Source organism: Bos mutus, chromosome 16 (assembly GCF_027580195.1).
Source record: "Bos mutus isolate GX-2022 chromosome 16, NWIPB_WYAK_1.1, whole genome shotgun sequence".
Taxonomy (NCBI): domain Eukaryota; kingdom Metazoa; phylum Chordata; class Mammalia; order Artiodactyla; family Bovidae; genus Bos; species Bos mutus.
In genome coordinates, this window is record NC_091632.1 from 70826767 (window position 1) to 70839533 (window position 12767).

The 12767-nt window shown below is 37.9% G+C and overlaps 1 protein-coding gene across 2 annotated transcripts in view; it reads right to left on the reverse strand.

Annotated features, from left to right (window-relative positions):
* The window catches only part of BRINP3 (BMP/retinoic acid inducible neural specific 3), a 485075-nt gene that overhangs the window by 309292 nt on the left and 163016 nt on the right, over positions 1-12767 (reverse strand). The window lies entirely within an intron of this gene.

The following is a 12767-nucleotide window of genomic DNA, read 5'->3' on the forward strand; positions in this document are numbered from 1 at the left end:
CTAATAACAAAAATCTAATGAAATTTGACTGACTGGACTAACTAGCTATTATTGAGAACCAAAAAAGAAAAAGAGAGAGAGAGAGAATTAGAAATGTCTATTTCTATAATCACATTTAAAAGTGACTCATTGTATTATGTTATACATCAATTCTGTACCTATGAATCAAAGGTAAATAAAATATTTTGATAAGAAAAGTTTTCAATTCAATCTATTATGGGAGTCCTGCCTTTCCGCTGAGTTAAGCTGTGTGTATTCTGATAGAAAACAGGGTCTTAGTGACCCTGTTTCAAGTCTCATTGACTTGAAAAGCTTATATAACAAAGGATTGGGAAAGTGGAGGACCTTCCTCAGGAGACATCTGTCCAACCACATGGGGTGTTAGGGAGACTGTGTGCTGGCCATCTGAGAGCCAAGGTTCTCCATTCTATAATCAAGTATTTGAAGATTCTGCCACTGAATAAAGTCTTTGAAGACACTGCTTTTCGTCTTCGCTCAAAACACAGATCTTTACTCTGCCTTTATGTTGACTGGGTTATCCTCTCCATGGACTTATTACTCATCCCTAGAACTTAATGGGAAATAGCTTAAGAGTTTTGAAGTATGAGCAACTTAGGCTAAACTTTCTAATAGATTGGTCAATCAAGACTAAATCATGACAGACATGTTCCAAAAATAGAAAGTTGAGATTTAGCATTGAGACTGCATACCATCATTCAAGTCCTTATTCCCTTTTTCACACACGACAATTAGAAAGGAACCCTCCTTGTACATGAGATAACCAACTCTTTTGAGCCCTCTCAAAAACACTAATGTGTGATGCAATGGCAGATGCTCCTGTCAGTGCCAGATACTTAACCCTGAGCTCACGTCTAAAGTTAAGAGAAGGCTGAGCACATTTTGTTCTGATTCAGAGGCTCCAATTGAGCAGAATACCAAAATCAGATTGATTATAGTCTTTCCAGCCAAAGATGGAGAAGTTCTAAACAGTCAGCAAAAACAAGACCAGGAGCCTGACTGTGGCTCAGACCATGAACTCATTATTGCCAAATTTAGACTTAAATTGAAGAAAGTAGGGAAAACCACTAGACCATTCAGGTATGACCTAAATCAAATCCCTTACGATTATACAATAGAGGCGAGAAATAAATTTAAGGGACTAGATGTGATAGACAGAGTGCCTAATGAACTATGGACGGAGGTTCATGACATTGTACAGGAGACAGGGATCAAGACCATCCCCATGGAAAAGAAATGCAAAAAAGCAAAATGGCTGTCTGAGGAGGCCTTACAAATAGCTGTGAAGAGAAGAGAAGTAAAAGGCAAAGGACAAAAGGGAATTTATACCCATTTGAATTCAGAGTTCCAAAGAATAGCAAGGAGAGATAAGAAAGCCCTCCTCAGCTATCAATGCAAAGGAATAGAGGAAAATAATAGAATGGGAATGGCTAGATGTCTCTTCAAGAAAATTAGAGATACCAAGGGAATATTTCATGCCAAGTTGGGCACAATAAAGGGCAGAAACTGTATGGGCCTAAGAGAAGCAGACAACATTAAGAAGAGGTGGCAAGAATACACAGAAGAACTAGACAAAAATGATCTTCATGATCTAGATAATCACAATGGTGTGATGACTTACCTAGAGCCAGACATCTGGAATGTGAAGTCAAGTGGGCCTTAGGAAGCATCACTATGTACAAAGCTAGTGGAGGTGACGGAATTCCAGTTGAGCTATTCCAAATCCTGAAAGATGATGCAATGAAAGTGCTGCACTCAATATGCCAACAAATTTGGAAAACTCAGCAGTGGCCACAGGACTGTTTTAATTCCAATCCCAAGGAAAGGCAATGCCAAAAAATGTTCAAACTACTGCACGATTATATTCATCTTACATGCTAGCAAAGTAATGCTCAAAATTCTCCAAACCAGGTCTTCAAGAGTACATTAACTGTGAACTTGCAGATGTTCAAGCTGTATTTTAAAAAGGCAGAGGAACCAGAGATCAAATTTCCAACATCCATTGTATCATCAAAAAAGCAAAAGAGTTCCAGAAAAACATCTACTTTGGCTTTATTGACTATGCCAAAGCCTTTGACTGTGTGGAACACAACAAGCTCTAGAAAATTCTTCAAGAAATGGGAATACCATACCACCTGACCTCCCTCTTGAGAAATCTGTATGCAGGTCAGGCAGCAACAGTTAGAACTGGACATGGAACAGCAGACTGGTTCCAGATAGGGAAAGGAGTACTTCAAGGCTGTACATTGTCACCCTGCTTATTTAACTTATATGCAGAGTACATCATGAGAAACTCTGGGCTGGAAGAAGCACAAGCTGGAATCAAGATTGCAGGGAGAAATATCAATAACCTCAGATATGCAGATGATACCACCCTTATGGTAGAAGAAGAAGAACTAAAGAGCCCCTTGATGAAAGTGAAAGAGGAGAGTGAAAAAGTTGGCTTAAAGCTCAACATTCAGAAACCTAAGATCCTGGCATTTGGTCCCATCACTTCATGGCAAATAGATGGGTAAACAGTGGAAACGGACTTCATTTTGGGGGGCTCCAAAATCACTGTAGATGGTAACTGCAGCCATGAAATTAAAAGACGCTTGCTCCTTGGGAGAAAAGTTATGACTAAACTAGATAGCATATTCAAAAGAAGAGACATTATTTTGTCAACAAAGTCCATCTAGTCAGAGCTTTGGTTTTTCCAGTAGTCATATATGGATGTGAGAGTTGGACTATAAAGAAAGCTGAGTGCCAAAGAATTGATGCTTTTGAACCGTCATGTTGGAAAACACTCTTTAGAGTCCCTTGGACTGCAGACAGCTTACACACAAACTAAAAATTTAGTAGAAGCAATAATGAATCTTTCCTAATATTTGTTATATTTGATTGGTGCAAAGTCTCTTTCCTATTGTTCAGTCATGTCTGACTCTGTGACCCCATGGACTGAAACTCACAAAGCTTCCCTGTTCTTCACTATCTCCTGGAGTTTGCTCAAACTCATGTCCATTGAGTCGATAATATAGTATAGAATAGTGAAGTCGCTCAGTTGTGTCCGACTCTTTGCGACCCCTTGGACTGTAGCCTACCAGGCTTCTCCGTCCATGGGGTTCTCCAGGCAAGAATACTGGAGTGGGTTACCATTTCCTTCTCCAGGGGATCTTCCTGACCCAGGGATTGAACCCAGATCTCCCACATTGGAGGCAGATGCTTTAATTATTTCCACTCAAAAATGAAGTGGGAAGAATAATTCTCAGATACAGTACTGGAGAGCAGATTTTTCTTTATAAACATCCACTGACAAAAGTTTTTCACCTGGACTTGCTCATAAATCCATATTGCATATAGGATTATCTTCCTAAGGATTTTACTGTAATAATTCATTCATAGCATGAGGACAAAGAGTACTGTAACATGGTATACTATGTTATGAGTAGACCTCATGCTCATAAACAAATACATTCATAATAAACATCAGTGGAAAAGAGATTACCAAATACAGGGTAAAGCACACGGTGTTCAGCAAGGTCTCAACTGTGAAGACCCTTCAGGTATTACTGAATAAGGAGAAAACTCTTTTTGAAAACATAACTGGAGACTATTTTATTTGAGAACTCTCTGTTAGACATCATGCCAATTATTTTATGTGCATTAATTTATTTCTCCTATAAATTTGTCACCTTTATATACCCAATTTTAGTTGAGAAAACTGAGATAAGCAAATCAAGTAAACAGAGAAGACACACAAATACTCGGAGACCACATATAAGTTATTAAACTTGACTATTAGCCAGGCCGCTTGATATTGAAAAGGGAACAGATCAATTACTATTGCCAAATTGACCTCCAATGTTACCATCTCAGAATCTTTGAGCACAAATATAAATAGCAAAGATTTGCTTGTCTACTGCTGCTGTGGTCTGAATATTTGTGTCTCCCACAAAATTTACATGTTGAAAACAAATGTCGAGGGTGATGATACTGGGTGGTGGTCAGGTCATGATGTCTTAGCCCTCATGAATGAGACCAATGTCCCTTTAAAAGCTTCCCCTTTTGAAATGTCAGAGACAAGGAGAAGTCTATCTACCTAAAGAAACTAAAGACCTATATATAGAAAACTATAAAACACTGGTGAAAGAAATCAAGAGGACACTAATAGATGGAGAAATATACCATGTTCATGGATTGGAAGAATCAATATAGTGAAAATGAGTATACTACCCAAAGCAATTTATAGATTCAGTGCAATCCCTATCAAGCTACCAACGGTTTTCTTCACAGAGCTAGAACAAATAATTTCACAATTTGTATGGAAATACAAAAAACCTCGAATAGCCAAAGCTATCTTGAGAAAGAAGAATGGAACTGGAGGAATCAACCTACCTGACTTCAGGCTCTACTACAAAGCCACAGTTATCAAGACAGTATGGTACTGGCACAAAGACAGAAATATAGGTCAATGGAACAAAATAGAAAGCCCAGAGATAAATCCACACACATATGGACACCTTATCTTTGACAAAGGAGGCAAGAATATACAATGAATTAAAGACAATCTCTTTAACAAGTGGTGCTGGGAAATCTGGTCAACCACTTGTAAAAGAATGAAACTAGAACACTTTCTAACACCATACACAAAAATAAACTCAAAATGGATTAAAGATCTCAACGTAAGACCAGAAACTATAAAAATCCTAGAGGAGAACATAGGCAAAACACTCTCTGACATACATCACAGCAGGATCCTCTATGACCCACCTCCCAGAATATTGGAAATAAAAGCAAAAATAAACAAATGGGACCTAATTAACCTTAAAAGCTTCTGCACATCAAAGGAAACTATTAGCAAGGTGAAAAGGCAGCCTTCAGAATGGGAGAAAATAATAGCAAATGAAGCAACTGACAAAAACTAATCTCAAAAATATACAAGCAACTCTTACAGCTCAACTCCAGAAAAATAAATGACCCAATCAAAAAATGGGCCAAAGAACTAAATAGACATTTCTCCAAAGAAGACATACAGATGGCTAACAAACACATGAAAAGGTGCTCAACAGCACTCATTATCAGAGAAATGCAAATCAAAACCACTATGAGGTACCATTTCACACCAGTCAGAATGGCTGCGATCCAAAAGTCTACAAGCAATAAATGCTGGAGAGGGTGTGGAGAAAAGGGAACCCTCTTACACTCTTGGTGGGAATGCAAACTAGTACAGCCACTATGGAGAACAGTGTGGAGATTCCTTAAAAAACTGGAAATAGAACTGCCTTATGATCCAGCAATCCCACTGCTGGGCATACACACTGAGGAAACCAGAAGGGAAAGAGACACGTGTACCCCAATGTTCATTGCAGCACTGTTTATAATAGCCAGGACATGGAAGCAACCTAGATGTCCATCAGCAGATGAATGGATAAGAAAGCAGTGGTACATATACACAATGGAGTATTATTCAGCCATTAAAAAGAATGCATTTGAATCAGTTCTAATGAGGTGGATGAAACTGGAGCCTACTATACAAAGTGAAGTAAGCCAGAAAGAAAAACACCAATACAGTATATTAGCGCATATATATGGAATTTAGAAAGATGGTAACAATAACCCTGTGTACGAGACAGCAAGAGACACTGATGTATAGAACAGTCTTATGGACTCTGTGGGAGAGGGAGAGGGTGGGAAGATTTGGGAGAATGGCATTGAAACATGTATAAAATCATGTATGAAATGAGATGCCAGTCCAGGTTCGATGCACGATACTGGATGCTTGGGGCTAGTGCACTGTGACGACCCAGAGGGATGGTATGGGCAGGGAGGAGGGAGGAGGGTTCAGGATGGGGAACACATGTATACCTGTGGCAGATTCATTTTGATATTTGGCAAAACTAGTACAATTTGTAAAATTTAAAAATAAAATAAAATTAAAAAAAATAAAACTTGGAAGAGGGCCCTCACACAGCAGGCTGACACCGTGATCTCAGATTTCTAGCCTCCAGAATGGTTAGAAATCAATATCTCTTGCTTATAAGCCACTCAGTCTATAGTATTTCTTTATAGCAGATTGAACAGACTAAGACAACTGCTATCTTCAGTTCATGATTTGTACTCAGTAGTTTTTTTTCACTCATTTGTAAAAAAAAAAAAAGTTTTTTTTTTTTTCAATCACTCAGTCCTATCCAACTCTGCAACTCCATAGATTGCAGCATGCCAGGCCTCCCTGTCCATCACCATCTCCCAGAACCTGCTCATGTCCATTGAGTCAGTGATGCCATCCAACCATCTCATCCTCTGTCCTCCCTTCTCCTCCTGCCTTCAATCTTTCCCAGCATCATGGTCTTTTCAAATGAGTCAGTACTTCATATCAGGTGGCCAAAGTATTAGAGTTTCAGCTTCAGCATCAGTCCTTCCATTGAACACTCAGGACTGATTTCCTTTAGGATGGACTGATTGGATCTCCTTGCTGTTCAAGGGGTTCACAACAGTCTTCTCCAACAACAGAGTTCAAAAGCATCAGTTCTTTGGCGCTCAGCTTTGCTTATGGTCCAACTCTTACATCCATACGTGACTACTGGAAAAACCATAGCTTTGACTAGATGGACATTTGTTGGAAAAGTAATATCTCTGCTTTTTAATATGCTATCTAGGTTTGTCACAGCTTTTCTTCCAAGGAGCAAGCGTGCTTTAATTTCATGGCTGCAGTCACCATCTGCAGTGATTTTGGAGCCCAAGAAAATAAAGTCTGTCAAAATATAATTGAGTAATCACACTCCTTGATATTTCCTCAAAGGAGCTGACAAAATACATACATACAAAAACCTGCACACAGACATTTATACCAGCTTTGTTCAAAATTTTCAAAACTTGGAGGCAACCAAGATATCCTTTAGTAGATGAATGGATAAACAAACAGTGGTACCTCCAGACGGTGGAATGCTCTTCAGTGCTAAAAAGAAATGAGCTATCAAGCCATGAAAAGACATGGGAAACATAACACATATTACTGAGTGAAAGAAGCGAAACTGTAAAGACTACATAACGTGTGATTCAAACTACATGACATTCTGGAAAAGGCAAAACTATGGAGACAATACAAAGATCAAATTTACTAGTAGTGGCAGTGGGAGTGGAAAGAGACAAAAACAGGCAGAACACAGAAAATATTAGGAGGGTAAAAGTATTTTGTTTGATACTATAATGATGGATATATATCATTATATATTTATCCAAACCCATAGAATCACCTATACCGATAGTGAGCCCTACAGAAAACTATGAACTTTGGGAGATTATGATATATGAATGTAGATTCACCCTTGTAACAAATCCTTCTGGAGAGTGATATTAATAATGGGAAGGCTATACATACATGGGCGTAGATGGTTTATGAAAAACCTCTGTATCTCCCTCTCAATTTTGTTGTAAGTCTAAACTCTCTCTAAAAAAATAAAATCATAAAAAAAAACAAATTCAATCATCATGACATTCTTAGAGAACACTTTTTTCTGGTACTCTCAATTTCCTCTCCCATTCATCTTAAAAAATTTAATGAGAATTGGACCATAAAAGAAAGAATATGTATAAAAATCAAATGTTCACTGAAGATCAATCGTATATGAATCTCTTAGCTATGAAGTAGTTGAAAAGTTTAGCATAATAAATAACCTACCTCAATAATGATGGTAATAGACACTATGATAAATTATTACTAGTCATAGGATAAAGTTCAAATATTTGAACAATTTAGCATTATTTTAACCTATATGTCATCAGTGACCTTATGGGAGTAGAAATTCAGAAGAAACTGTTATGACAGGGTGATAAAGAACATTCATTTGAAGTAGAAGCAGAGAACACTGTATGACTTATATAATTGACTTTAATATAATTGTATTGAATATACATTACACACATGGTCATAAAAATTGTCACAAATGATTAATAACTCTCTAAATCATGGTATGAGTTTCAGATCATTTTATAAAGTCCATTAACCTACAAAGTATTTTAGTCATGATCTTTGTTCCTTTTTATGAATATCCAATGTCATATTCACTTGGAAAATTATAAACATTTGGACTCAGAGATCTGGAAGGGCCCTCAGTAGGTTTGCTTGTCTCTCCATCTCTCACTGACCAGTTGTGTATGTCAGTCATTCCAGAAACAGACACTTAGATCCTCTCTGGAGAAGGGATTCCAGCATTCTAAGTTCAGATTGCTGCTGCTGCTGTTTCGCTTCAGTCGTGTCCGACTCTGTGCGACCCCATAGACGGCAGCCCACCAGGCTCCCCTGCCCTGGGATTCTCCAGGCAAGAACACTGGAGTGGGTTGCCATTTCCTTCTCCAATGCATGAAAGTGAAAAGTGAAAGTGAAGTCGCTCAGTCGTGTCCGACTCTAGCGACCCCATGAACTGCAGCCTACCAGGTTCCTCCATCCATGGGATTTTCCAGGCAAGAATACTGGAGTGGGGACTTATACTTAAAAATTTCAAAATGGCAATTTACCTATGAAACAAAGCAATAGTGCATATCCCAGAATGGAAGTAAAATCAAGAATTGGAGTCAGGAGGATGTACTTAGGAAATTTTAAATTATTTCTCCCTCCTTCCTTCATTTTCAATCCTTTAATTGATTTTTAGTTGGAGATTCAATATTATTAGTTGAGTTATTCATATATAGTTTTCTTCATTTATATTGCATAGGGCTTAAAGCAGAAAGTGTTAATTTAGAATTGGACAACATGAAAAATTATGCAAATTTTTCCATTTCAGAAGATTATAGATAAAAGAAGGCAACCTAGCTTGGAAAAACTGTCATGGAATGAATTAAGTTACTAATTCAAGCACAGAATATCCATTTACCCTTAGAAAAACAATAATATTTAAAATATGTGGAACAATTTGTCATCTGTCCCTTCAAAGCAGCAAAAAGAATGAAAGGATAATCTATTAATTTAAATGGAGTAACACTTTTTTTTTTCTCTAACATTCATTGGAAATTATTTCCAAGTATTTTCCAGTTCTAAGATTAATCCTAAATATGGAAATATTTGCAATTCCAGAAATGATCAACATCAATAAGAGCAGAATTTATTTGAGAATGACTATATTTATGCACATTGTAATGGTGTGCTGCAGTTCATGGGATCACGGTGTTAGACATAGCGACTGAACAACAAACAAAAGTAGCCATGACCTACATAAAAGAAAGCATAGATAAAATAGAAAATGATAATATTGAAGAGTATTAGACAGTAAAACCATATAATAGTTAAGAAAATGTGGCCTTTCTAGCAGCTTTAACATACTTTCAAAAGCAAGAACAGTTATTCACACGTTGGTGAGAATAACCATCAGTTGTACTGAACTGAGTAATAGAAAACAATTTTTGTATAGGCCACTCTAGCAGCTATCCTAAGGAGGAAAAAAAAAAAAGAAAAACAAACTGCAAAAGTAGTATTTCAACTGAGGTAGGAGTATACTGCCAAAATATATAATGAGAAAAATCTCCCTATTTATCCACATGTAAAATTAACAACTATAAAAAATACTAGGGGGCACCTTAAAGCAATGACTGTAGAATGCTAATCTAATTGATTAGGGGGCTCTAAGATTTTGGTTATAAGCAACAAATCATAAAACATTTTTCCCTTTACATAATAAGATATTTCTTTACATCTTTGATTTCTTATAACCTTTCACTGTTTGAAAATCTTAGGTCACAAATGTTCCTATCCTTAATAGCAAAGAACACAAACTACTTGCCAATTTCTATCTAAAATAAATGATAGGTTTGAAGCTGAAAATCTTAGCCAATCTCTCTTACTCTGGACATTTTTGTAGGCTACTTCTTCTCCCTGCTACTGCTACTGCTGCTGCTAAGTCGCTTCAGTCGTGTCCGACTCTGTGCGACCCCATAGACGGAAGCCCACCAGGCTCCCCCGTCCCTGGGATTCTCCAGGCAAGAACATTGGAGTGGGTTGCCACTTCCTTCTCCAGTGCATGAAAGTGAAAAGTGAAAGGGAAGTCACTCAGTCGTGTCTGACTCTCAGCCACCCCATGGACTACAGCCCACCAGGCTCCTCCTTCCATGGGATTTTCCAGGCAAGAGTGCTGGAGTGGGGTGCCATTGCCTTCTCCCTAGAAGGCCCCTATTAATTTTTTTCCTTTGTTCTTCCTGACAAATTTATCTTCATTGTTGAGAACTCAGTTTAGAGTTTCCTCTCCCTAGCAGCAATCTCTGAAATCCCAAAGACTAGGTTATTATTGTTCCTTGCTTAGCCTCAAACTTTGTGCAAACTGCCTTAGCACTTATAACTTTCATCACACAGTATTATTAACTTGAATATCTTCCCCAGAAGGTTGTAAATAGCCTGGGATAGAAACCGTCTTATATTTTTATTGCTGTATTCTCAGTAACAAGCACACAGAGGGCTTTTGGGTGGTTGGGATTGACACATATATACTACTGTTACTATGTATATATGTGATACTGATACAATGTATAAATGATAAATACTATGTATAAATGATACTATAAATAAATGATAAATGTATCATAAATACTATGATATATGATATCTATATACTATAGATAATAATGATAACCTATGCTATAGCACCGGAAAAGGCAATGGCACCCCACTCCAGTACTCTTGCCTGGAAAATCCCATGGACAGAGGAGCCTGATAGGCTGCAGTCCATGGGGTTGCTAAGAGTCAGACACGACAGAGACTTCACTTTCACTTTCCCCTTTCATGCACTGGAGAAGGAAATGGCAACCCACTCCAGTGTTCTTGCCTGGAGAATCCCAGGGACGGTGGAGCCTGATGGGCTGCTGTCCATGGGGTCGCACAGAGTTGGACACGACTGAAGTGACTTAGCAGAAGCAGTATGCTATAGCACAGGGAACTCTACACAGTGCTAGACAGTGACCTAAGTGACTTTGTTATTGGTTTAGTTGCTAGTCATGTCTGACTCTTTTGCGACCCCTGTGGACTGCAGCCCACCAGACTTCCCGGTCCATGGGATTCTCCAGGCAAGAATACTGGAGTGGGTTGCCATTTCCTTCTCCAGGGGATCTTCCTGACCCAGGGATTGAACCCACATCTCCAGCACTGGCAGGCAGATTCTTTACCACTAGAGCCACCTTGGAAGCCTCTTTGTAAAGAAACTATACTCCAATAAAATTTTTAAAATACAGATAAATAAATATGATTTATTGAAGGATATTTACAATTAATCAAGAATAAAAATAGCATATGGAAGGGAGAAAAACACTTACTGTATGCAAGTCATCAATCCCCCCTACACACACACACACACACACACACACACAGAAAGGCAGTAAAATTTATCACTATAATAATCCTTTGTGGACTTGCTACGTGTCAAAGCTTTATAGACACTGTAGTTTTTAGTTCTCACACCCATCATGAAAGCCAGAATTTTATATCTGAGGAGACTGAGGCTTTAAGGTAGTAAGCAACTTATTCAGGATCTTGATTCTGTTTGCCTGATTCCATCTTTAGTTATTATGAAATAGTTCTTTCCCTTCATATGTACTCTGTGGTGGCTCAGACAGTAAAAGCATCTGCCCACAATGTGGGAGACCTGGGTTCAATCCTTGGGTAGGGAAGATCTCCTGGAGAAGGAAATGGCAACCCAGTCCAGTATTCTTTCCTGGAAAATCCCACGGAAGGAGGAGCCTGGCAGGCTACAGCCCAGGGGGTTGCAAAGAGTCAGACCGGACTGAACGACTTCACTTTCACTTTCTTTCCCTTCTTATGTACTCAGTACTTCCATTTGTTCACTTATTTAAAAATAAAGATGGAATATCCGTTATGGGTATACAACACATATTAAAATGATCAGTTTTCCCAGGCCACACAAGCATGGGAAGGGAAAATATGCAAACAAGGACAAAGAGATGGCATGTTAGGAGAAATGGATGCCAACACTGAAAGCATCTATACCATAATTCTGAGGAGGCCAGAATAAATGCTATATTTTCAAAAAATATGAAATGATATATAGCACAATAGCTTCCCCCAAATAGAGAAAAAAAATTTTTTCCAATTTGTATGGGTTTTCTCAATTAATATATTGGCTGGAAATTCTTCCAGTTTCTTGAAAAACTTCTAATGAAGTCCAGGTTTAATTTCAGTGCTTTGAATCGCACAGGAGACTGCAGATAGAACAACATTAACACAGCATCCTCTTTACTGCATTAGCAAATATCTCTGTTAAAATGCAATTAGCAAAAAGAAGCAGCACTTTCCATTTAGTCAATTTCAGCCTGTGCTACACAATTTTAAGGTGTTTGTGTGCATGTGTATGTGTGTGCATGTGTGTATGTAACCTTAAAATCAACCCCTAACAATAACAAGGGAACAAATCAAAGTGAACAAAATAGATTTTAGAAGACAGAATATAGAAAATGTCTCCAAATAAGACTGGTTGATAATTTATCATTAATGATAAGAGTAAAACATATTCATGTCTGCATCTCCTGCTAGTCCATGGATTTGAGGAAAGAAAGAATCATGCCTGTACCTCTTTCAAGTTACCATGTTTTGGCATTCAATAGGCACTGAGTATATATGTGTTGAAAAATAACTGTCAAATGCTTATTTTTCCCTAAACTAGCAATTTTCAGAAACTGGTATAAAGAAAGCTGAATTTCTCATTCTACTTGACAATGCCAGAATGATTTTTCTTGTTTCTCCCTAGTGACCTCAGGATCATAAAAAGGTTCTGTTT